General features: G+C 39.2%; 2 long non-coding RNA genes across 4 annotated transcripts in view; both read left to right on the top strand.

The window, feature by feature from the left end:
* The window catches only part of LOC149747776 (uncharacterized), a 234,720-nt gene that overhangs the window by 165,977 nt on the left and 43,062 nt on the right, over positions 1-25,681 (top strand). The gene's annotated exons all lie outside the window — the stretch shown is intronic.
* On the top strand, positions 8,630-24,441 carry LOC149747777 (uncharacterized). Its single transcript, XR_016395473.1, has 2 exons — positions 8,630-17,545; positions 18,810-24,441. It is a non-coding gene; the product is annotated as an uncharacterized LOC149747777 (long non-coding RNA).

The following is a 25,681-nucleotide window of genomic DNA, read 5'->3' as shown; positions in this document are numbered from 1 at the left end:
TGCTGTCTGGCTGCTTGCAAAAGTCAAACCAGTAAACTATGCAAGACAAAATGTTACTCAGGTTGGATAACTTCATATTAATGAAATGTAAATAAAGCAAGAGAAAGGGAAGTTTTAGAAATTCAAATAAACACACTTCATGTCATTTGTCTTCCCAGACAGTTTCTCAGACTCTCTTTTCTCCGTGGTCATGTCTCAAGTGCTTTTTAGTGATAACCCTGATTACTCCACATTTCAGCAAAATACAAACATTTCTGTCTTGTGTTTTTGTTTACTGTTTCTGTTAGAAACATGAAAGCCACATCAGCTAGATGGAAATCCTGGAGGGATCTAGGAAGAAAAGATCAATTGTTTGACAGTAAACATGGCAAATCCCATGTGATTAAATAAATGCTTATAAATGAAAGCAAGAATATTGTGTTTTGAATTGTTAACTGTAAAGTTAGGACTGGAAATGATTGGGCAGGCTACCTGTTGCTGGGGCAGAGGAGTTGTGTTTCAGCCCCAAATTTGAAAACTTTTGGATGACAAAGCAGAGATCAAGAGGCACGTGAGAGCTGACTTTTCTTTTACTGAGGTTGTTTTGTTCTTGGCTTAAGAAAATAGATCTGGGATAATCTAGTTTTTATAAACTCCTGCAAATGAAGTGGCTTTGGTTATGTTGCCATTGTTGAAAGGCAGTGGCCTTTCTCTGTAACCTTGATGTGCAATTTGAATTCAGGAAATGAAACTTAAGTTTGCCTTTCAGTGCTGACCAGCTAGAGGTACCATTAACCAGGCCTATATGTCAGAAAAATCCCTACTCTCTTGGTAAAGCTCCCTCTGTCTCAGGATCATGTGAGATTCACCACACAACACTCAGAAAACATGAGATCATCTTTACATAATGAGAGAGAGAGAGCTGGGACCTGATTTCATATTTTTTCCCACAGATTTTGCTTTTTACTTTTGTCAGTCATATCTGAAAGGCTGACAGTTACCAGGGGCTGTGACCAGGCATGAGGGGGAATGCGTCATTGCTGGCTGTGTTGGCCATAGCAACATGTCTGCCTCGGAGCAAATCCAGCGTGGACAAACAAATAGAAAAATGTGTCAGAAGGCTTGGACAGAAAAGACCAAAAGTGAGTGCTGGGGCCGTCCATCAGAAACTTACAATGACCAACAACAGGATATTCACATAGTCATTTTACTTTTCAAGAAATTATCAAGCTGGCTGAGAAAATAATTGCTGGTAGCTTATCACTAGTTGGCAACTTCTCAAACAGTCCATGGTAGAGAAGCACCCTCATTTCTCATAAGCCCAGTCATTGCTAAATTACAACGTCAATCAACAAATGTATCAGGCACCAAGAGCATTGTGTTAGTGGCAGTGGAGGCATCAAATACAAATAAGATATATTTCTTATTCACAAGAGAAGCTCAAAGTCAGTGGGATAGAAGAATATCTAAACATGTTTTTCCAATGAAGTAAAATGAGAGCTATAATAAATGTAGGAGTAGGTGCTACAGGAACACAGGTAAGGGTCAATTGATTCTATTTGGGGACGTCTGAGAAGCTATCAGAGTGGAAGAGAATTTAGCTTCCTGGAAGGAGGAATAGAATTTACAAAAAAAAAAAAAAGGTTTTAGTGAAGAAGTATATCAGGTATGAAGGCATGAAGTGCTTGGCATTTTCAGGGTATAAGTGTAGGGCAATTTCATTATTATCTCTGTGTGTCAAGAGGTATATTCTCTCAGTACATCCAATTTTCAAGACTATTGTCTTACTTTGGACTCAAAAATCTAATTTGAAATGCAAATCTGAGCAATGAATTTTGTTCTGATTATCTCAGATTGCCCCCAGAAACAGCGACTGCATTGGTCCCACAGGAGGAATTGTTGCTGTGGAGTTGGCCAGCCCCACAGAGAAGCTCCCCAGAGCACTGCATCAGCCTTGAATAGGAACAGAGAGAAGCAGCTGCTCTGGTGTGGCATCACATACAGGGAAAGACAGAGAGCAGTGGAGTTCTAGGTCACCCCAGGGTCAACACAAGGAGGTGGGGGTTTGTAGACTGGAGGCTGAAGCGGGATCCATGGTCATCAGGCGCAGGGGCCAGCACAGAAGACCTGGGGCGGGGGGAGCACTTCATTCCTCTGTATACCAGAAGAAGATTCCCTCTGTGGGCCTCAGATCCCTCTTTTGTAAAATGAACTAGTTTGACTAAATCAGTCATTGGCCGACTTTGTTTCTTAAAGCCCTAGGGGTCCGTAAAGGTGCCTGAGTGCCTGGAGATGAGAAAAAGTCAGGCCAAGTTAGAAAGGCTAAACCTTCCTACCTTCACTTCAACCAGAGTGTTTCGATTCCATTTGTTTTCTTATTGGCAATCCACAATTTGAAAAGAGTATATTTATTGTTCAAAAAACCATCAGTATCTTGGACTAGAGAATCACATTCTGATGCTGTGATTCTAAGCCTCCCTTACTTTCTCTGCAATCCCATAATACTTGATTTATGCCTCTCTATAACACTTACCCAATTTTACCTTGTATCATTCTTTATGTCTCAAAGATATGAACTTCTTTTTCTCTTAATGCATTTTTTTGCTCTGTAAAGGCAAGTTCACGGCTGTTAAACTCGCCCTACTTATACTGGCCTTCTTCCTGTTCCTCAAGTTCACCAAGCTTGTGCCCTGGGGCCTTTATATTTGTGGTTTTTTTCTATCTGGAATTGTTTTTCCCTGATCTCTGTAAAACTTGCTCCTTCACTGCCTTTAGGTTCCTTCTCAAATATGACCTTATCTGATGGCCTTTCCTGAACACCTAATATATAAAACAGAACCACATTACCCCTATACACACACATTCCCGAGGCTCTGCGTTCTGTTTTATTTTTCTCCATAGCACTTACCATCCCTTGCATATTTTATATTTTGTTATTTGTTTCAATTATGTCTCACCCCACTAGAATGTAAGTTTTACGGGGCAGGGACTTTTTCCACTTTGGTCACTGCCCTCTCCCTGGAACAGATTCTGGCATGAAGTAACCATTACCCCCTCCCTGGAGCAGTTAAGACCCAGCTCCTGTCCAGCCAAGACCTCCCGTTATATAAAGGTAAGATCCCACCTGCAGCGACTTACGGTTTAGTGGGGTTTTCTTTTTGTCTCTAACATCCAAACCAGTGACCCAACAGTCCCACTTCCTCCAGTACTAAGAGTAATTGGACAGACTGGTAAAGAACACGCATGGGATTTAGAGTTGAGGATTTGGATTTGGTTTTAACTGTGACTTTGGGGTGCTTTTAGGCAAAGTACTTAATCTCTCCAAGCTTCAGTTTCCATCTCTGTAAAATGAGGTAGTAATTTACTTGTCACACAAAGTTGCCATGAGGATGACATAAATTACGGTGTGTGAAAGGTGCTTTGTTATCTGTAAAGGACCCTGTTAGGTGTGACCTCCAGAGAACGAGGCAGTGGAAGACCTGGATTCTAAATTGCTCTTGCGTCAATACTAAATCTATGGCTTCTGGTGCTTACCTAATTTCTCTGGAAATGGAGATAAGACTACTTTCCTGCCTTCAAGACTACTGTTTGAAGGCAGGAAAGTGAATCAGACTCTCGAATTGAAACATCTTTTAACTTGATTTTGGTGAAATTAGTAAGAAAATATTTACCAATGAAGTATTTCTATTGACATTGCAAGGTTTTCAAGTGAATCTTCCCTCTAAACAGTCCCTTTCAGCCCTGTACCATTTGAAAAGGCCCCTTTATTTGGGGTTGTATGCTAATTTCTGTTTCCCCACATTTATGCCATGTGCCTCAGCCCCCTAGATTCAGAAAAAAACCCCATATATCTATGGAATGCCTTTGACACTTAACTTGATTTGCCTCCTCCAAGAAACTATTTTACATTTATTATCGTTGATGTAAAATGCTTGAATGCTTAGGAGGCAGTGTGTTCGGAGGTATTGAACACTGAAGAGAGAGTTACGACTGAGTTTTTGTCCTGGTTCTATCACTGATTAGTTAAATGACCTTGGGAAAGTTGTCATCTCTCTGGGCCTCAGTTTCTGCGCACGCGTGCGCGCGTGTGTGTGTATGTGTGTGTGTGTGTGTGTGTGTGTGTGTGTGAGAGAGAGAGAGAGAGAGAGAGAGAGAGAGAGAGAGAGAGAGAGGTAGGGAGGGGAAAATCACATCAAATGCTGACTGCAGACTCTCTGAAAGCTGCCTCTGCTTAAGAACACCCCTTATATGGGTACATTTGGTTACGAAAATGAGACCCACTGGGCACAGCTTCACTGTGAAACAAAAATAATTGTTTCTCTACATTATAAAAGAGAAAGATATTGACCTAGGAAAGAAGTGGAGAAAAATGGAGAAAAAGAAAACAACACAGAGCCTCGGGAATGTGTGTGTATAGGGGTAATGTGGTTCTGTTTTATATATTAGGTGTTTAGGAAAGGCCATCAGATAAGGTCATATTTGAGAAGGAACCTAAAGGCAGTGAAGGAGCAAGTTTTACAGAGATCAGGGAAAGATATTGACCTAGAAAGAAGTGACTTAAGAAGAAAGAGATACTGGAAGAGGGGCAGTGGGCAAGAGGAGGAGGGTGGTAGAGTAGGCCCAGCAGAATGGCCAGAGTCTGGGACTCAGATGGAGAAATGGAAGCTGTGAGTGATGGGAAAGGCTAACCAATTCTTAGAACAGAGACAACAAATGTCCAACAAGGAGTCATTTTCTGGAAGGTCTGGGTTGCAGATCTACAGGACTGACAGACGTTTGTTTTGGAAGCTCTCCTGTTAACACACAGTCTCCCTTTTCTCAGCCCCAGCTCTCTGCTAGATCTCTTCTTTCCTTAGAGTTGCCATGGCTCTGCTTGGGGCCACCAAGTCCCACCAAGTCCCTGGCACTCAGGGACTCAGTTACAGTTGCCTTTTTAAGAATACCTCCTTTCAGGGGGAGCAGTGGACAATATTGGTGCTTCTGCCCAGATCTCCTAAGATCTCTTTTTTTTCTTGACCATTTTTGTGCACACCCTCTCACTCCTTTCTTGTGCTTTTGATTCTAATTGACAGCATTTGAAGTTCTTTGGAAATCTGCTTTTAGTTCTACCAGAGCCCATGCAGGGAGCCGTCAGCCCAAAGTGCCTGGGAATTTATTCTCCACAGCCCTGCGCCACGGCCCTTGATCAATGGCCTACAGGTAAGGGGCTATGGAAGTCCAGCACTCCTGCCTCAGTTGGTGCCACTAGGAAGTCAGCCTCTGTGGGGGCTTTGCCTGAAGACTGCAGCCTTGCTTCACTTCCTCCCATCTCCCCTCTGCCTCCCCTACTCTCTGGCTGGTCTCCTCAAGAAGCACTTTCTTGGGAATTCCCTGGTTGCCCAGTGGTTAGGACTCGGCACTCTGACTGCCGAGGGCTTGGGTTCATCCCTGGTCGGGGAATGAAGATCCCAGAAGCCGTGTGGTGCAGCCAAAAACAAAAAACACTTTCTTAATAAATCACTTGCTCAGTCTCAAATCCTCATCTCAGGAAGCCCAACCTAAAAACACCTCCCTGTCTCCTAACACTTCGATCCCTTTAAGAGTCTGATGAAAGTTCTGGGCACTTTTCCTAAAAGAAAATGTACATATGTATGTAATTGGCTTGCCTTTGCTCCCTGGTCTTGGAAGTATAAGAAATGTCTTCTCAATTTTTCCAAGTCCTCTCTGGCTCAGCCTTCCACCCACCAGTTGGTTGAGAAATACAAGTTCAGTTATTTGTGGGAGCGTCTTTCTCGTTCTTCCTAGCTATTCACTTCAGATCATACAGGAAACCTGGTCTGGAAATACTGGGGAGAGGCTTGGGACTTAAGTCTAGTACTCTTGGGGGTTTTGTCCTTCACTCAGAGGTGCAGGTGATAACCTGTGGTTCTGCTCGGGCATCTGTGTTGAGTTCCCATACGGCAGCACTAGCATTCAGACTCCTTAGGTACCTCTGCAAGGAAACACCCAGCTTTTCTCATGTGAGGCCCTGATACCTCTGGACTACTCTGTGTGAGCCCTGTTACCAGAAGAACTCCTATGGACAGCACCTCTCCCCTCACTCCCTACCCCTAGTTTTATTCTTAGGAACTATCTCTTGCATGATGTTGGTGCCATTTTTCCTTACCATTGTTGTCATCATATTGCTATTATGACAGTACTTGTTGAATCTGTGTCAGAACCAATGTCATTCAGAGTTTTGGCTCATAAGATGGTGACAGGCCTTGGGCAAAATATTTTCTTCAAGTGATGCCAATGGTAAACATTCCCAGTGGTCAGATAGTGGTTCAGGTACCATCACCTTTTCATGGATAGGGATCATATATTATTTATCTTTATATACCTGGCAAATAGCATAATACCTGGCACTTACATTACTAATAAGTAAATGTTAAGTTGATCTCATATAAACTCTGTTTGTTGGTTAGCATGAAGGATTATATTGATAAACTTTGTAAATATTCCCCTTTGGAATAAGGGTATATTTTTACATTTGCACTCGATGTGTGTTTTACCATCTTGAGGGAAATACAGAAGGTCACATCTCCTTATATATTCAAATAAAAATGACTCTCCCTTTCCATTATTGCACAAATGTCTTTGAGTACAGAAGTCCCTCCTCCTGTTTAAGAACTGAAAGAATTTACTTAATCCAATTACAAGGTGCTCCCACCTTGTGCTGCTATCAGAGTGGGAACCAGAAATGTCTCTGAGACTAGAAGACTCAGTTTGGGGAACCAGATACTCCAGAAAGAGCCATTGTGCAGCAGTTGCCGCCACCATGGTAGGAGGTCCATTATTGCTGCTGAAATGGGCAGTGTGAAGAGATGCCTCCGACCCCCTGCTGCAGCAGCAGCACATTGCTCCCACCCCTTAGTTTCAGAGGATTACTCTTACTGTTCTTGACTCCTTCCTAGGATAAGAACTCAGATGCACCTCCTTGAGGTGGAGGACATCATAACCACTGCTTGACATTTAAAAATAGAACTCTGGGGCTTCCCTGGTGGCGCAGTGGTTGAGAGTCGACCTGCCGATGCAGGGGACACGGGTTCGTGCCCCGGTCCGGGAAGATCCCACATGCCGCGGAGTGGCTGGGCCTGTGAGCCATGGCCGATGAGCCTGCACGTCCGGAGCCTGTGCTCCAAAACGGGAGAGGCCACAACAGTGAGAGGCCCGCGTACCGCAAAAAAAAAAAAAAAAAAAAAAAAAAATAGAACTCTGCCTAGGCATTAGAGGAAGGAGGATAGGAAGTACATGTCTACTGGGGAGTATATATTTATGACTCCTTTCATAATGTGAAATAGTCCATACCAGGTAGGTCAGCCATGCTTATACACATTCTCTGTTGCCCTTCTTATGTTTGTGGGGCTGAGGTTTTATTGGAAACCACTCTTCTACGAGTGGAAGCAGAACATGCTACAAAATAGCTTTTATTAATTTGATGACCAGAAAGGGTATAGTAACATTCCAGTAGAAAGCCTTACAAAATATAAAACGATAGCAGTGATTGCCACAAAGAGATGCCTTGTTGGTCTTGGCATCAAATTAACAATTAGGCTTTGACAGAAAAAAAGTTATTTGCATTAAAGTCTATTTTAAAAACCTAATTCTAATTTTGATAAGATAGAAATTTGTTTACCACTCATGCTTTTCATACACCTGAGCAAGTAAGGAAGTGGTTATAATATGGCCAACTGGTCTTCCATTGATGGGAGCACAGACAAAGGTCATGCCTCAGTTCCTCCACTACAGAGTGGGTGCTCTGTAAATCACCGTGTTGTAGAAATCTCTATTTAATTGTGATGCAACATCTGCTTAAATGGACAGTGATGGGAAGCTCTTAACATCACACAAGTGAAATGTTACTTTAAAGAAAATTCCTGACATTTGTTCCATTTTGCTTGGTAGTGTCATTTCTCTGGAAAGATTTACTTGTTTACACCAAATCTTGTTTACTTGTTTCCAAAACTGATCAAGTGGTTCAAATAATAAAAAACAACAAACTGTTAAGAAATACATAGGAAGTCAAATGCTTATAAGGGAATCAGCAACAAATATGTTAAACAAGAGGGCTAAACCAATTATTGTGATTAAACATGAATTCTAACCCAAGATTTCTGGTACCAAGAGCAAAAAGGATGATGTTAATGTGTGGCATAATTCTGCTTTGAAAAAATTGAGGTATAGTTGATTTACCATATTATATTAGTTTCAGGTGTATAACATAGTGATTCAAAAATTTTATAGATTATACTCTATAATTATTATAAAATATTGGCTACATTCTTTATACTGTACAATACAGTACCTTTTTTATTTTATACCTAGTAGCTTGTTCCTCTTAATACCCTACCCCATTTTGCCCCTGCACACCCTCTCCCCCCCAGTAACCACTAGTTTGTTCTCTGTATCTGTGAGTCTGCCTCTTTTTTGTTATATTCACTAGTTTGTTGTAATTTGTAGATTCCACATATAAATGATAATATACAGTATTTGGCTTTCTCTGTCTGACTTCTTTCACTAAGCATAATACCCTCCAGGTCCATCCATGTTGTTGCAAATGGCAAAATTCCATTCTTTTTTATGCCTGAGTAATATTCCTCTCTCTCTCTCTCTCTCTCTCTCTCTCTCTCTCTCTCTCTCTCCACATATATAAAAAATATCTTCTTTATCCATTCATCTGTTGCTGGAAACTTAGATTGCTTCCATATCTTTGCAATTGTTAAATAATGCTGCTATGAACATTGGGGTGCATGTATCTTTTCAAATTAGTGTTTTCACTTTCTTCAGATATACACCCAGGAGTGGAATCACTGAATCATATGGTAGTTGTATTTTTAGTTTTTTGAGGAATCCCCATGCTGTTTTCCACAGTGGCTGTATCAATTTATATTCCCACCAACAGTGTACAATGGTTCCCTTTTCTCCACATCCTCACTGACACTTGTTATTGATGGTCTTTTTGATGATAGCCATTCTGATAGGTGTGAGGTGATATCTCATTGTCCTTTCGATTTGCATTTCTCTGATGATTAGTAATGTTGAGCATCTTTTCATGGGCCTTTTGGCCATCTGTATGTCTTCTTTGGAGAAATGTCTATTCAGGTCTTCTGCCCATTTTTTAATTGGGTTGTTTGTTTTTTTTTTCTTTTTTGATATTGAGTTGTATGAGTCGTTTATGTATTTTGGATATTAACCCCTTATCGGTCATATCATTTGCAAATATTTTCTCCCATTCAGTAGGTTGTCTTTTCATTTTGTTGATGGTTTCCTTTGCTGTGCAAAAGCATTTACGTTTATTTAGGTCCTATTTGTTTATTTTTGCTTTTGTTTCCTCTGCCTTAGGAGACAGATCGGAAAAAATATTGCTACAATTTATGTCAAAGTGTGTCTGCCTATGTTTTTTTCTAGGAATTTTATGGTTTCTGGTCTTGCATTTAGGTCTTTAATCCATTTTGAGTTTATTTTTGTGTATGGTGTGAGAAAATGTCCTAATTTTATTCTTCTACATGTAGCTTTCCAGTTTTCCCAGCACCACTTATTGAAGAGACTGTCTTTTCTCCATTGTAGATTCTTGCCTCCTTCAATAAGTGACATAATTCTTATCTGCTTGGATAAAGCATGCCAGTTCCTCATGAAACAGAACACTTTTCTAGTAATAAATTTAAAAAGGAATCTATTAATATAATTTATAATGAAATTAATATAATTTATAATGAATTAATATAATTTATTATATTAATTAATATAATTTATAATGAAAAATATATATACTTGTATCAACTAAATACTGTGGAATTAATTAAAGAAACCACAGCTAAAATTGGAGCTGGGACAGATGGTCAGTCTCAGAGCATGTCATCAGTTACTCCAAATAGGAAGAGACTTATGCCTACATCTCCTACAGGGAGATGTAGGAGTACTTTACTCTCCAGCAGGAAGAAGAAAACTTCTCTCCATCAACAGTCCAGTTAATCAGAGATTGTAGCAGCCCAACCAATGAGAAGCCTCTATACTTTGGACTCCTAGCTTCTTCCAGTGGACTCTGATTATTACAGCCACTTCCAAGAATCCCCTTTTCCCTATAAAAGCTAGTTATTCTTGTCCTCTGGATTTGCCTATGATCTGCCGTAGTTCAGATATCCCAAATTGCAGTTCCTCTGGCTGTTCCTGAATAAACTGGTTTTTGCTGGTAAAATAACTGGCTATTATATTATTAAAGTTGACAATACAAAATGTTGGGATAATTTTTAAACATGTTCCTATAAATGATGAAATTTTTATACACTCAAATATATAAAGTAATGTGGTCACTAAATGAGGTGGCTCTGTGTCCTCATTCAGAACAGCTCTGAATTTAGTTGATTATGTATTGGGGTTTCAAATATGATTCTTTCATACAAGAATTTCCCTTCTGAAAAAAAGGTTTGAGAAGTGCTGAGTTTGGACAGGCTGCTTCCTTGACTCAGGCTACTTAAGGATCAGAACCCACTTCCATTGGGATACAGGAGCCAGAAAGGATCATGTCAGAAATGGAAAAAAAGACTGGCCTATTGGACAAAAGAGAGAGTTTTCATAATATCCATATTATTCTTGCTTTAAGCCCTGTGTCAGCAGCAGCTTGAGCTTCAGCTGATCTGAAACACTGTGCTTGAAGGCAATTTTGGAAAGTTAATCAGCTTGCATTCATGAACGCTTGCATTTTATGAAGTTTCACACCCATACATTGGCTTTGAGGTTTGCTTCATTCAGACTTATATTGGAAAGGCTTGAATTCTTGTCACAGCCAGGATTTTCTTCAGCTCCAGGGATTTGTTTGGTTTTGTGCCATTTTATCCCGACTTTTTTTTTTTTTTTTTTTTGCGGTATGCAGGCCTCTCACTGTTGTGGCCTCTCACTGTTGTGGCCTCTCCCGTTGCGGAGCACAGGCTCCAGACGAGATGCGCAGGCTCAGTGGCCATGGCCCACAGGCCCAGCCGCTCCGCGGCATGTGGGATCTTCCCGGACCGGGGCATGAACCTGTGTCCCCTGCATCGGCAGGCGGACTCTCAACCACTGCGCCACCAGGGAAGCCCTATCCCGACTTTTATTTCTTCCATCTGATTCAAATGTTGCCTTACCAACGCATAGTTCTTCTTAACAAGATGGGGAAAAGAAGATAGAAAAGAAGCACAACAGCACCTCTCTTAAAACAGGAAAACATTCTGGTTTGAATTTCCTGTCAGATTTTTGGGCAGGTTAGTTGGCAACTGGTGATTTGGACATATTTCAAATTTCAGAGTAAATGTCACAGAGCTTTATTGCCTCCCTCTGGGCCCCTGTTAGAGAACGATAAGATGCTAGGCTTAGCTTAATAACCACACTTTTCATTAGTCAGTTGCTCTTTCGGTGCACATCGCAAGCGCTTTATCTTCATCATCTTATTGCTTTTTACCCCATCTACATGATTGGAAAGGGACTCTGAATCAGCAGCAGCAGCATTTTACAGTGGTGGGGGCGACGAGTGGTGATGGGACTAGGGCTTAGGAAGGAAGAGCCTGGCATTACTGCAGTATCCGCTGCGTGTCAGCCACTGCCTTTTCTGTTGTTGATGTTGTCTTAATAAGCTTTTTATTTTAGAATAGTTACAAAGATAGTGCAGAGAGTTCCTATATACTCCACACCCAATTTCCTCTATTGTAGCATCTTGCATTATTATGGTACATTTTTTACCCTAATGAACCAATCAATAGTGATATATTATTATTGTTAGCTGAATTTCAAATTTTATTTGAATTTCCTGAGTTGGAACCTAATGTCCTTTTTGTTCCAGGATATGTCATACTGGATCCCATATGACATTTAGTTGTCATGTCTTCTCTCTTTAGGTTGCTCTTCCACTGTCATCTTTTGTGTGAGTGTGTACCAGGTTATGATGTAATATGTAGGTCATGGTCTACCAAACAGAAAGCCATTGAGAGCAAATTATAGTTAGTCACCCCTTTAAGCTCCTAACAATTGAAAGGACAGTGTTAAGGAACATGTTAACTATTAGAAATATTTCTGATGCTAGTTTGTTACAGTCAAAAAAAAAAAAAGGAGAGGAGATAGTTATATTTATAGAAAATTGAACAGCAAATAGTAGGCATCCTAGAGATGGAGAGAATTCAGGCCTTAATACCATTCAGGTCTATAGGGACCTATAGAATTTCAAAGCAAGCACCAATGTGTTTCCACTATTGATGTTCATTTCTTTCAGGAATGCTGTTTGTCCTTAGTGACTCATAGCCGCCACTTTTACTGATTTTTTTTTTGAATTGTCAGATTTGGTGAGTTGCCTGGGTCTAGAAAGAGTTTGGTACCTAGTTTTGGGCTTCATTGGCCGTTTCTCATGGGAAAGTGGGTTGATGAGATTAGAGATGAAAGACTGTCCTGGTCAGCTGTTTTAGGCTGTACACAGATGGAATGAAGCAGGGAAGGCAGGGTGTGTGCATTTGTCATAATACTGAGTCTAGATAATTTAATATTGATTTCCCACCTCATTGTTTGTGGAGAGTAGGGAGTGGTAAGGTCAAAGATGTTGAGAAATCCTAAAGTATTTGTTAGTTCTGATAGTGTAACCCCTAACCCAGCAAATTACTGCACTTAGAGTATCCTTATAGGCTTTGGAAATGTGGCAGGAGAGAGAGAGAAAGAGAGAGAGAGAGAGATAGAGAAAGAAATGGAATCTGTTTCTGGCTACCTGAGAATAAAATCTCTATGGGGTAGACAAATAGGATTTGACAGGGGTAACTCATTTTTACGTTTCAAGCCAAAGTGAATCCATACACTTAGTAGTTGCAACTAAATAGGATTTGTGTATGTTTTAACTTTTAAAAATTAATTTCCAGAACTTAGAATCTGTTGTTGGAAGGAATTTTCAGAGACTTTTAATCTTTCTCGTTACCTCCAAGTAGGTAACTCAGTCACAACCAGCTATTTACTTTTTATTAAGTAAAAAGTGATTTTTACTTTGCTCTCCTATACCTTTTTCATTTTAGTAATTAAAATGAAGTTGGATAGATTACTTGGAAAAGTTAAAATAAGATAATGATCATTCTAAATTGTAACAATTGCTTGATTAAACACTGATTGAACAGTTTGTGGCGTATTCAACTTATTCATATTTATTTGCCCTGGCTTTCCTCCCCCTGCCAACTTTTGAGTATTTTACTGAGCTATGAAAATAAAGAGGGAAACAAACAAGAAAACAAAAAATAGAAGTGAATCCATTCTACATTGCCAAGTGATCTGATAGTTTTCGGATAAGCAAGAGAGTTGAAGAGGTAAAATAATGCATCTGTATTAATTTGTTCTCTCTCATTAGAACTAAGAGAAGGTTATTTCTAAGTTCAAGATATTTACCGCCTCCTGCTCATCTTCCAAGTGAGAATGAACACACACACACACACACACACACACTCTCACCCTCAAGTCTCCAGATTTTACCCTAACATCTCAGCACCTCCTTGGCTTTTCATGTTTACTTTCAATTCATTAAAGATACTTTACTGTTTCCAGTCTGCTAAGGCTTGGTGTTTCCATTGGGAAAGTAAATGGCAAAAGACCACATGACTGTCAAGGGCAAACACTGCTGAAGGCCACAGCTGCTGCTTAAAGGGGGAAAATGTGGCCTGGTTAGAAAGACAAGGCAGTATGTAGGGGAGAGCTTAGAGATGGGGCAAGAAGAAAAATGTTCTGCTCCTTCCCCATTGCCTGTGTTTAGGTCCTCCAGGAAGCAGACACCAGGATGGAATTAGAAATGTAAGACTTTTGTGGGGGATAATGCTTGTAAAAGAGAAAGGGGAGAGAGAGCAAGAGGCAGTGGCGAGGGCCTCAGGTCATGATGCAAGTTCAATATCCATGAAAGGGGAGCAGGAAGGAAGAAGAACTGGGTAGATAGAGCTTTAGACTGCAGGGCAGCTCTGAGAAGGTCTTGGCTAGGTTGATGGGGAGCCCCAAAGCAACAATTCCCACTAGAGAAATTCCTCCATTGGGCAGGAATACCTGGCTCTAGTCTGCCCCCCACCCCATACTCAGTCATTGGCTAGGAGGTGCTCTGGAAAACCGTAGCCTTGGTGTGAGAGCTGCAGTGGATCCCAAAGCTTCAGAAGCCGCAGACTGACAGATAAGTACAGTTCTCACTAAAGAATCTCTCTTAAAGGGAGATCTGAGCAACACCTCTCCACAGCTGCCATATGCATGAATCACATTAGTATCAGAACTCAAAAAAGGCAAAGATGGGTGAATCTCATCTTGGATATCTGGCCACCCTTCTATCCCCCCGCCCCCCCCCCGCCGCCACCATAGACAATTAACAAGAACCACAAACTTGAGTTACAGTGCTAAGAGTTTTCCTTCATCTCCTAAAATTTTAAGACACCTTGCAAAAGTTAGCTTGACCCAGTTCAGTTTCTTCCAGCTACCACATGCGTTCTAAAATCTCTCTCACAACTTGCAGCATGCTGACTCAACTTGTCAGAGATGGAAGCCTCTTGGCAGAAATGAGAACTATCTCACCTCTCAGATCTGTATGGAAAGGGAAATTGATTCACCGATGTTTTCATTCTTTTTTTGTTTTTGTGGTTCTGCTTTTTAGTGCTGGGGAACTTTGGCTTTTTTGTGACTCAAAAGCATAAATCTTTTTCTAAGGTGAAGGATTAATTTTCACAATGGAAAAGAGTTAGTCTCTTCTTGTTTTACACTTTAAGTGTGAGAATTGATTACACAGAAGCAGTTGATCCAAAATATTACGATGGGGGAGAAGGACAGGAGCATAAATGAACCACAAGCCAAAAGGTAGTTTCTGAACACCACTCTGTAGGTAAATGCAGCTTTGCAAGGAGCTTTTCAAAATCATTAGGCCACTAAGGTTCAGTTGAGCCTTCACACAAATCGTCTGCTTATTTATGTTGACCAACAAGTTCACAGCTCCTTCTCATATTCCATGTCTTTGGATCTAGATAATAAGATTATCTTCATGTGAGAGATAAATTGGAGACTGACAAGTCACAGGCTTCAAGGGACATGAAATTCTACCTTCAGATTAACAATTGGCCTCTCCCAGAGTTTCAACTTTTCCAGATACAAATTCCCGAAATATTCCACAGTTGACCTCTCTGGCTATAGCACATGTAGGCACCCAAGGAATGGAAGTGACGCAGTTGATGCAAGAAAGATGGCCAAGCTTAAGTGGAGAAGGGATGGTGGAAGTGGGTATTGGTTGAGGTTGGAAACCTTTGCAGAGAATATATTCTATATGTTAGGCCTCCTGCTGCCCCTCTAAACTGAGCTTCCTGAGAAAACCATATCGATAGGAAAGAAAGGAGAGAGAAGATTTGCTTAATTTATTAAGCAAAGTCCACTGCTTGATTTCTTAAAAGCTGTTTTCATTTCTTTAAGGTCAGGGTATATAGTTCTGTCCTTTGCTTGCTACTGATTTCATTTTTAATGACAGCATGGTGGAAATCAATGCTTTGCAATGGTTTTCAAAATTATTTTTAGGAGTGGAGCTCTTGCTTCCAAAGAAATATAAAATAAAGAGAATAGAAGGTTTAGAGCTCTGTCTGTCCAACTTCTCCTTTAAGCACGTCCTCTAACCTTGAGACTCTATGGGACATAGTTTGAAGGTCACTATAATGTGGAAAGAAGTTTTGAGTAGGAGTTTAGGTCTAGAGCAAAGATGATTCTGGTTTGAATCGAGTTACTTTTATGCCTTTGTAACCCTGAGTACATAACAATAATAGCAATAATGGTAGTAATGTAGTGAGTGCTCTATAAATGCTTGTTATTATAATTAATAATTATAAAGATCGTTTATAGGGCATGCTCCATGTGCCAAGCACTGAGCGAAATTACATAAAATGCATTACTTCCTTTAAATACAACAAGCCTAAGAAGTTTAGGTGAGGTTACCAGAATAGAGAGGTTAAGTCATCTGCTCGAAGCCATATAGCAAGTGATGAGCAGGGAGGGGACACAAATGCAGGAATATCTGACTCGAGAGTCAGGGCTCCAAGCCCCATGTGTGTGCAGCTTTACAGCCTCAGGGTCCTAATCTGTAAAATATAGAGATTGGATTAAGTGATCATTAAGCGTTTCATAAAAAACTTATTTCCTTGACAGTTGTGTGCTGAGCTTTAAAAAGAACAGAATTGCAGCTTCTATGTATTATTATAATCATCTGCTAGAATCTCCTTCTCATCTCTCTTTATAGGATGACATGCTTTACCCTTTTTTCTAAAGCCCTCTGCTATAAATCATTAAACCCATTACAGTTCTACCCATTTACAAATTTTAACTGGCATCACCAGTAACTTTACTGTCTCACTTCAACCCTCCTTTTTTCTTATCTCCTTTAGCAGAGAATTTGGCATTTTCACAACTTAACCAGAAGTCAGTAGATCATTGTTCATGTAATATTAGCTTGATGCAAAGGGAGGGTGGTGGTGTGGTTATTTTTCTAGCTTTGTCAACTGAAATTCTCTAGAAGCAATGACATCCCTGTAGTAATGAATGGAACCCATGGCTAGATCTTGGTTTCTAAATACCATTCTCCACCAAAATGAGCACGTGGCTGTGTTTGTGACTTTGACATGTGCTGTCCACCCCTGAGTGTGTGGTAAAGTCAGTGTGACCGAGTAGACAGAGGGCATTGGCCATGGCATTGGTGGACTGGTTTTGTGACTCACCAGCTCAGTGAAGCTGAGCAAGTCAGATTATTTATGAGGGAGTCAATATTTTCTACTGTGAAATAAGAAGGTTTGACTTGCTTCTTGCAATCCATTTTCCACTCTGTAGCCAGGCGTTCTTTCTCAAAAGTGAATTTGATCCATATCACTTCTTTGCTTCCACCTGTTTGTTGGCTCTACGTTGCTCCAAGGATAAAGCCCACCTTCTGTAACATGATATGAAGTGGTCCCTGCTCATCCTTTCTGAGCAGCGTTTCTTCTGCTCTTGTCCCACCCACCCCCAGCGTATACTCTCCATATGCTCTGTGATGCAAATTTACTAACTTGCAGTTCTTTATGAGCTGTGCTGTCTCACCTCCACATCTCTGCTCATGCCCCTCCTTATATAACCTGTACAGTTTTCCCTCTTCTTTTTGCCTATCTATGCCTTTCTCATCTGAACTGGATGTCATTTCTTCCAGAATGCTTTCCTTGGGCCCCAAATGTAATTAAATGCTTTCTGTATGTGTCTCTTTAGCCTATACACTGTGTTGTAATTACTTGTATTGTACTGGTCCGTCCTACTAGTCTCTAAGCAATTAGAAACTATGCCTTAGTCATTGCCATATCCCGGGGGCCTAACACAAGCCCAGCACCTGGTTATGGACTCAAATATTTGTTAAATGAATTAGTGATTCTTTTCATCTTCTCTGACCCTCAGCTTACTCATCCATTATGTGAAAATAATAATATGTATCTCCTGGATTGCGATGAGGATTGCCAGAGACAGGGTACAAGAATGCACTTTGCTAACAGGAATCACTATCCCTGCATAAGATGGGAGGGAAGACTTCTTTCTGGTATGCAGTTTCCTCTTATCCGGGGTTGGCAAACTGTGACTCACAGACCAAATCCAGACCACCTCCTGTTTTTGTATTACCCCCAAATTAAGAATGATTTTAAAATTGTTAATTGGTTAGATAAAATCAAATGAAGAAGAATATGTCATGACACGTGGAAATTGTATGAGATGCAAATTTCAGAATCCGTGAGCAGTTTTATTGAGACTCAGCTGTGCTCATTTGCTATGTACTATGGCCATGTTTATGCTACAATGGCAGAATCAAGTAGCTATGACAGAGACCTACTGGCCCACAAAACCTAAAATATTTACCCTCCAGCCTTTAATAGAAAAAGTTTGCCCACCTCTAAACGTAAAACTTCTTCTGTCCCCTCACTGCTCAACCCCTGCTTTGGGCTTGGGTTCTGCTTTGATGTCTCAGCCTTAGAGACATTTGATATTTCATCACAGATCTAGAGGGAAAGAGTTGTTTCTTATTTATCTCCAAACAACCATATGAGTATCTATGCAGAACACAGCAGGAGGTTTCCACAAAGATATTTCATATTTGAGCCTGTATAATGCAGGGGATTTAAGAACAAAATTACTGGGTTCCCCTATAAACTATCTCATTACTTGGGTTATTTGCTAAAGGAAGTGTTCCTTCTGGTTTTCTCAGATTAATATGAGTCTGAAATTTGTTCAGATGTGTATAATTTTTTAAATTTTCTGTGTGGGGCTTCCTTTTTATTGCATTTTTTAAAGGAAATTAATGGAAAGGAACTAAAAGCCAAAGAAGTTCCCACTTTAAAAATGAGGGGCTCAACAAATGGAAATAAAACAAAATTAAAATAAAAAAAAAGAAATAAAACAAAAGAAAAAATGAGGGGCCAAGGGGCATTAAAATTAGATTCAGTTACATGGCTAGAAGTGAAGGGAGAGAGAAAGGAGAGAAGGAGAGACAGAGAGACAGAGGGATGGAGAAACAGGGAGGGGAGAGAGGAGAGTTGGAAAAAGTGACCAAGAAGTACAGTGGTCATCTGATGAAAAGACAGGCAAGCTAGAAATCCAGTTTAGGAAGCTGGGAGCCCAGGAAGATGAAAGGAGAATACCTCAGGAGTCAGCCTGGCTCTGTGAGGACATTTTTGTGGTAGTTAAATTTCTTCCTGCAGAATCTCAGTAGTTGTTTGGCATCAGAGTCTCCCCTGTTCTGTCTCCCCTGTCTGTGTGGTATAGCCGTGGTTGTACGTGAAAGAGAAAACTTAAAACACTCTGTTACGCAGAGGAACGTGATGTACCACCCTCCAGAGAAGAATCCAGTGACTGCCTGGACTCCGAGCTGCATTCCTGAGCTCCTCTGAGGATGTAATAAACAAGCTGTAGGGTCCAAAGATTCATGAGGAGAAGCTTCGACAGTGTGAAATACTTCTGACATCTTGGTTGCTCCATTTGGCACCAAAACATGCTTTGTGCGAAAACAATTTTTTTGACAATGTTGTAGACTGGTCTAACCACTAAACCACCAACTCCTCCCCTCTCTGCCTTCTAAAATTGCTCTGACAAAATTAAAAACCCCAACAAACACAATATTACAGGATGATGGAAAAGCAAATACTGAGGGTTAGAGGGTGATGATATAAAGTACATATGTGTGCTTTCAGTTTGACCAAGTTTATAACACACACTGTGTGTGTAAATTCACAATTTGAATCTATAAACTGGAGATACAACACTGAGTCGGTTTTGGAAATTGCATAGTCTTACATGAGCCAGTGGCTGCTACCAAGTATTTTTTTTAACTCTTTAAATTGAGAGTTTTTACTAGATTCTGAGGATCAGCTTAACTCGCCTTGGATAATTGTATCATCCTCCCTGCCGCGCCCCCGCCCTCCATTTTTTACAATGCTTTGAAAGAGCAGTTTAAGTTATATCAACTAGAAACATATGCTTCAACTTCATCTGTGATTGGTATATCTCTTTACACAGATGTGGCAAATTTTTGGTGCCTGTAAACATTTTCCTTTTAGGGGAAGGGACTGGATTTATGGTGTAGAATTCCATTGACCTATATTGGGTCACAGTATCTGGGAGATGCTTATTACATAGTGTACCTGTTCACTAGAAGAATTTCCTTCTGTTTATGTGCCCAATTACAATGTAGTTTATAATAAAATGCTCTTCCAGACATCAGCTTTCCAGGGCTCATTTTTTCTTTCTGTTAACATAAGCAAAGCAGTGTGTACTTGGCTGATTATTAATCAGCAATTTGTAGATGTTGCTTCTTTTTCCTCCTAAACCAGGGATGGGCAACAATTTTTCTATCAAGAACCATAAAATTGTAGGGGAAATATCAAATAAGACCTCAAACTTAAAAATAATAATAAAAAAGAAAACTAGAAAGTGGTTTGTCAATGTATTTTTTAATTTAAAATATTAAAATGTACAAAAATAGCAATTATTCATATTTTCACTTCCCAGTGTTAAATATTTATCATCTGGGTATATTCTTATGCTTTAAAAAAATACTGTTATTTTTGTAAAAAAAAAAAAGGGGGCTCATTATAAAGAATTCAGAAATAGAGAAAATATAAAAATGAAGATGAAATAACCTCAAATGCTACCACGCCCCCAAACCATTATTAACATTAGATAAACATCATTTTAGAGTCTATCTTTTTATGCATATATATAGACAGAGCAATTAAAAATTTTTATTAAGATGAAATCTTATTATAGAAGACACTTTAATGAAAAAAGTGTAAGTTTACTTGAATTTAATAGAAGAAAAGCTGAAGGAATTGTTGAACTTCAAATAAATGTTTTTATAGACAAGATACATTATTTCCTACAAGTCTCCTCTCAGAAAAAAAGGAAATTAACACATGAAAAGATGCTCAACATCACTAATTATTAGAGAAATGCAAATCAGAACTACAATGAGATATCACCTCACACTGGTCAGAATGGCCACCATCAAAAAATCTACAAATAATAAATTCTGGAGAGGGTGTGGAGAAAGGGAACCCTCCTACACCATTGGTGGGAATGTAAATTGATACAGCCACTATGGAGAACTGTATGGAGGTTCCTTAAAACTATAAATAGAGCTATCATATGATCCAGTAATCCCACTCCTGGGCATATATCTGGAGAAAACCATAATTCAAAAAGATACATGCAAGGGGTCCCCTGGTGGCACAGTGGTTAAGAATCCGCCTGCCAATGCAGGGGACACGGGTTTGATCCCTGGTCTGGGAAGATCCCACATGCTGTGGAGCAACTAAGCCTGTGCACCACAACTACTGAGCCTTCACTCTAGAGCCCGCAAGCCACAACTACTGAGCCTGTGTGCCACAACTACTGAAGCCTGTGTGCCTAGAGCCTGTGCTCCGCAACGAGAAGCCACCGCAATGAGAAGCCTGCGCACTGCGATGAAGAGTAACCCCCACTCACTGCAACTAGAGAAAGCCCGCATGGAGCAACAAGGACCCAACGCAGCCATAAATAATAAATTAATTAATTAATTTAAAAAAAAAGATATATGCACCCTAATGTTCATTGCAGCACTATTTACAATGGCCAGGACATGGAAGCCACCTAAATGTCTGTCAACAGAGGAATGGATAAAGAAGATGTGGTACATATATACAACAGAATATTACTCAGCCATTAAAAAGAATGAAATAATGCCATTTGCAGCAACATGGATGGACCTAGAGATTGTCATACTGAGTGAAGTAAGTCAGACAGAGAAAGACAAATATCATATGATATCGTAGAATCTAAAAAAATAGTACAAATAAACTTATTTACAAAACAGAAATAGAGTCACAGACATAGAAAACAAACTTATAGTTACCGGGGGGACGGCATGGGGGAGGGATAAATTGGGAGATTGGAATTGACGTATACACACCAGTATACTAATAAGGACCTACTGTATAGCACAGGGAACTTTACTCAGTACTCCGTAATGGTCTCTATGGGAAAAGAATCTAAAAAAGAGTGGATATATGTATACGTATAACTGATTCACTTTGCTGTACACCTGAAACTAACACATTGTAAATCAGCTATACTCCAATAAAAATTTTTTGAAAAGGAAATAAAAAAACCCAATAATTAGAACAATTTTAAAGTTACACGTGTCATCTTTGATAGCATTCTCAGACTTTCTCCCATTGCTTCCCAAATTTTGTTAGTATTTTTACATTGTCTGGAAATCGAACATTTACATTCTTTTTCTGTAATGATAATTCTCTTAGTTCATATAGTTCAGTATTTATCTCAATATTTAAATGGATTTAATGCTTATCAGAGCCTTAAAATCTGGATGTTTTTATTTCTATGCTCTTTATTTTGATTCATATTTTAATATTTCCCCCCCTGAGAAGTGCTTATGAGCTTTGTATCTCCTGAATTCTGTCATGTTTGAGGTACCCATCACCCTTGTAGTCGAACAGCATCTTGGCTGGGTACTGTGTGCTTGGATCACACCTTCTTTTTCACATTGGAACTTTATTTCATTGTCTGCTTTTTCCCCAATGTACATGATTTACTTTTCAGGCTGTTCTCTTAAAGGCTTATTTCTTTATCCTTTATTTTAATGATATAACTGGGCTATGCTCAGTGTAGAGGATTCTGTATCAAACTTTTCTGTAAAAGAAAGGACCCTTTTAAGCTACAGATTCAGGTTATTTTCCCCCCTTAGTTTCAGGGAAATTCTCTTGCATCATATGTTTTGCTTCATTTTCTGTTTATTTGTTGGGTTTGCTACCTCAAGGACACCGATTATCCTCATGTTGGATCATATTTGTTTCCTTACCTATCTATTAGTTCATCTCTAAATGTTCCGATTTCTATTCTTTAACTTTATTCATCAGGATTGGCTTATCTTTCTTCTATGCTAGTAATTTGATTGATAGCAATAACTACTGTGTTTCTTATTGTTTCTAAATTATTTATTAATTCCTTAATCCTGTTGTTTGGGGCCTCTGTTTCCTTAAGTCTTCAGTCACTTTTTCCATTTTGGTTCATTGTTGTTATTATCAGGCCTTTGAATCTATGTTTTGTCCAGACCATGTACATAAGTTAGTCCATAGTGTAAAGCACTTTTTCTCCTGGTCCTTCATGTTTTCTTATTATTTAGTCCTTTGTCTTTCCTTTGCTTTCTTCCTTCCTTACCATATTTATTTAATTTCCATGCCATTTCTTTTTATCTTGCTCATGTTCAGGTGGTTCCATTCAGGCATTTTGTCTGCTCTGATGAAATGAGGTTTACTTCTTGATTTTTTTTTCACATTATATAAAATCAATTTGCTTTTCCCAGCTATACGTTGATGGCTGTATCCTTGTGTTCTACCCTCTTTTCTGTAGCCCAAGAGAATGACAACAGAAGGAGAGAGTCCAGCTTGGATATTTTCAGTCTTTGTTAGATAATCTAGGCCTTGTTCGTTATTTTGAGATTTTGTTAATAGTTCTTTGTCAGGATCTGCTTGATGGACATACTCCTTTCCTGTGGGAATGTCACCTTGACCCCTGGACTGTATAACTGTGGAGTTGTTTTTTTTTTTGGTACAGCCAGTCCCTGTGTTACTCCCTTTTCCCCCAACAGGCTTTCTGTCCCCACCCGACCTCCGACCCCCATTACTCAGTTTGAAAAGGGAAAAGATAGTGACTGGGTTGGTTTCTTTCCAGGTTTGATTTGATCAACTTGGCAGTATAATTTCTGGGGGTTTGGGCAGGGGTGAAAGGAAAACTGTGCTACCTCTCTGTTTCATTTCACAATCATTTGTGTCTTTCCTCATTTGCCGGTTTTTGAAGTTTATAACATTAACCTAACCTTTTTCCTTGCTTTGTGGCTGTTAATAATTTTCCTCCTAGCTTTAATTTTTTTCTGTCTGATTTTGTTAGATACTTAGAAGGGAAATATTGTGATTCAATTGCAATATATAATCTTAAAGCTAAGACAGGATTAAAAAATTATATTCCAGATAAAACAGATGATTTAGATGTAAATTCTATGTCATAAGCAGTTAAAATGGAGGAAGTTGGGAAGAGATATATGATAATTTGAAACTATAGCAGAGAAAACCCAAGAGAATAAAATAACAATAGAAAAGAGCAGGGGCAATAAAAGAAGAGGGAAATTTGTTGGTTCTGATAATTGCAAAGTAGTGATAAACTGCTCTGGTGGGCAATCTTGTTTCTTTGGACTGAGGGCATTGATGCTGGAAGTGCATTATCACTGTCCTTTGAAATTTTGGTAGGCTTTTCAACTTTTGAAAAACAGTCTTTCCTGTTCTGGGAAATAGCTTAGCTGTTTTTATTTTCAAGCTGTAAAGTTTATGTTTGAAATAAAGTCTTATTTTCCTATGTAACCTTGAAATTTTAACAGATGCTTGAAGCAATTACTCAGGTTTTAAAATTTATTTTGTAATCTGAGAATTGTTGACCCATGTGCTAACTATCCTGAAAGTTCCTGTCATCTTGCATCATAGACTGCAGCATTAGAAGGTGCTAAGAAAGCAAAGAACATGTGAACACTGGGATGGAGAAAATATAGTTAGGGTAATAATGGAATCAGAATCAGGGAGAAGAGAAGTGGACGCAGACACTGGGTTTGCAAAATCCTTGCAAACATCTACCAAGGGATGTTGTAGAAACTGTGTAAAATAGGAAGTCAAATGTCCACGTAAAAGTCAGCAACTGAAACAGCCATAGACAGCAGGAGCAAATGGATAGCAAATCAGTGCCCACAGACAAGGAGAGGAAGTTGAGGTAGATTCTCTTCTGGCTCCTTTATTCTACCTTGACTGTGAAGAGTAAATTACGAGATGAGAAACCTGAGATGATGGGAAATGATAATTCTGGCTGAGAGGGGAGAGAGAGAGAGAGAGAGAGAGAGAGAGATAACATCTTATCCCTTTGACATCACCAAACTGTCTAGTTGACATATTTCTCTTCTCTCATACTATAGGTCTGCCTCAAGATTGCATTTCTTTTGAATCAGAATTTGTGACTCTTTGACTTTTTAATTTTTCTGTTTCACATTCAATTTTTGAAATTGAATTAACAAGTTGATTGAGGTAAAACATACATATACTGTTCTTATTTAAAATATGCAATTTGATAAGTCTTGACAGATGTATATACTCGTGAAACCACTAACACAATCAAGATACCGTACATTGTCATCAAAATATACAACATTCCACTCCCTTTGCAATTTCTTCCTCCCTCCACATCCTTCTTGATTCATTTTATTCAGCTTTACTGAGGTATAACTGACAAATAAAATGTTAAAATATTTAAAGTGTACAATGCAGTGATTTAATATACATATACCTTGTGAAAGGATTCTCACCAATGAGTTAACACATCCATCACCTCATATATTTATCTTAGCAAATTTTAAGTATACAATATAGTATTATCAACTATAGTCACCATGTTATACACTAGATCCTTACATTGCATCTTGTCACTAAAAGTTTGTGCACTTTACCAACCTCTCCCTATTTCCTCCAAACCCAGCCCCTGGCAACCACCATTCTACTCTCTGTTTTGAAGAGTTCAACTTTTATTTTAGATTCTGCATACAAGTAACACCACACAGTATTTGTCTTTCTCTGTCTAGCTTATTTCACTTCCTATAATGCCCTCCAGGTTCATCCATGTTGTCACAAATGGCAGGATTTCCATCTCATTTAAGGCTGAATAATATTCTGTCATATGTATGTGTGTGTGTGTATATATATATATATATATATATATATATATATATATATCACATTTCTTCATCCATTTTTCATTTGACAACATTTAGTTTGTTTCCATACCTTGGCTATTGTGAATAATGCTGCAATGAACATGGGAATACAGATATCTCTTTGGGATAATTATTTTTTTCCCTTGGGATATATATCCAGAAATAGAATTGCTGAATCATGTGGTAGTTCTACTTTAAGTTTCTTGAGGAAACCCCATACTGTTTTCCATAGTAGCTGTACAAGTCTACGTTCCTACCAAGAGTGTACAAGGGTTCCCTTTTCTCCATGTTCTGGCCAGCATTTGTTATCTCTTGTCTTTTTGATAATAGCCATCCTAACAGGTATGAGGTGATATCTACTTGTGGTTTTGATTTGCAATTTCC

The sequence above is a fragment of the Delphinapterus leucas genome, chromosome 13 (genome assembly GCF_059928025.1).
Source record: "Delphinapterus leucas isolate spDelLeu-1000000601 "Yukka" chromosome 13, BTC_Dleu_Yukka2, whole genome shotgun sequence".
Taxonomy (NCBI): Eukaryota; Metazoa; Chordata; class Mammalia; order Artiodactyla; family Monodontidae; genus Delphinapterus; species Delphinapterus leucas.
The sequence above is the reverse complement of the archived record's forward strand: the minus strand, read 5'-3'. Positions and strand labels throughout refer to the sequence as shown.